The following is a 1,714-nucleotide window of genomic DNA, read 5'->3' as shown; positions in this document are numbered from 1 at the left end:
AGGATGATTATCAAATGTAATAAAAGGGAGGAAACTACAATTATATACACTATTATTATTACAGACACCTTCATTTATTTCCTTAATACATCATGCAATAACATATTCACTTGTTTGAAAAAGAAACAACTGTGTGTATTATATTCATGAAGGCTTTTTTCACTTGTTGGTTCTGTAAGCTACAGATGAAAAGATTCAAAAGTGTGGCAATGGAGGTATTGAGTAGTGCTATTCCCTTTTAAAAACATTCTCTTTGACTGATGGTTTAACATACATGAAGATGCAGCTGCGATTAGAAAAGAATATCACAATCATGTGAGAACATGTTGAAAATGCTTTTTTCCTCTCATTAGTTGAAGGGATTTTCAGAATTATTAACGCAATATAGGTACATGACGTGAATACCATTGACAATGGGACCACAAGAGTCATTAAAGCAGAAATGAATCCCATTGTCTCAGTGAGCTGTGTGTCTGAGCAGGAGATCTGCAGGAAGGTAGTTGGGTCACACATGAAATGATCAACAATGTTGGAAGCACAAAAGCCAAGGTTTAGGGTTAAAAGGAGAGGTACAAAGATGATCAAAAAGCCAACAATCCAACAACAGAAGACAAGAAGTGTGCAGATTTTACTGTTCATGGTGGCTGTATAATGCAGGGGCTTATGGATGGCAACATAGCAGTCATGGGACACAGCTGCCAACAAGTAAAATTCAAATGCTCCAAGTAATAAGCTAAAAAACAACTGTGCAATACAACCATTATAGGAAATAGTTTTGTCCTCCATTTCCATAATAATTAGAAATTTAGGGATGCATGTAGTAGTAGTAGTAGTCAGAGAAGGCAATGGCACCCCAGTCCAGTACTCTTGCCTGGAAAATCCCATGGATGGAGGAGCCTGGTAGGCTGCAGTCCATGAGGTCGCTAAGAGTCGGACATGACTAAGCGACTTCACTTTCACTTTTCACTTTCATGCTTTGGAGAAGGAAATGGCAACCCACTCCAGGGTTTTTGCCTGGAGAATCCCAGGAACAGAGGAGCCTGGTGGGAGGCCGTCTATGGGGTCGCATAGAGTCAGACACCGCTGAAGTGACTTACCAGCAGCAGCAGCAGCAGTAGTAGTAAAGAATATTTCTGAAAAGGAAAAATTCTGAAGAAAAAAATATATAGGGGTCTTGAGGTGAGGATCCACCATGGTGAGAGTAATGATGGTGAGGTTACCAGTGATGCTTAAAAAGTAGGTGAGTAGTAGGAAGATAAATAATACAATTTTCATTTGTGGGTCATCAGTCAAACCTGCCAGGATAAACGCTGTCATTCTTGTGTGATTTCCCATTAATGCCCTCTACTTTACAAGGTCTACACAGAGGGAAAAAAAAAATGGAAAGGAAGAAAACAATGTTCCTATTTGGAAACTGACAAGGGAGATAACTAGTGTCTAAGGTAGAGTTAGAAAATTGAAATTTCAGATGGGAAACACACTGCTCCTTCATGTTATAAAAATGGTTAATGCCAGGAAGAACAATCCTTTGCATTTCCAGGATATCTGGACAGTTGATTCAAAGTTCCCCTTCTAATTTCACCACTGAATAATATATGTGATCATATTAATTGTTGGTTGATTTTAAGTGAATAAATTCAAGGAAAATTAAGCAGACTATTAAAGCATAGAAACATGTTTTTCCACCCTTAACTTTGGACAAGAATTATGATCG

At 38.3% G+C, this 1,714-nt stretch overlaps 1 pseudogene; it reads right to left on the bottom strand.

Annotated features, from left to right (window-relative positions):
- LOC102400612 lies at positions 1–1,425 on the bottom strand (annotated as a pseudogene).
- Between the last annotated feature and the right edge of the window lie 289 nt (positions 1,426–1,714).

Source organism: Bubalus bubalis, chromosome 4 (genome assembly GCF_019923935.1).
Source record: "Bubalus bubalis isolate 160015118507 breed Murrah chromosome 4, NDDB_SH_1, whole genome shotgun sequence".
Lineage (NCBI taxonomy): Eukaryota > Metazoa > Chordata > Mammalia > Artiodactyla > Bovidae > Bubalus > Bubalus bubalis.
This window is presented reverse-complemented; position numbering and strand designations above follow the sequence as displayed.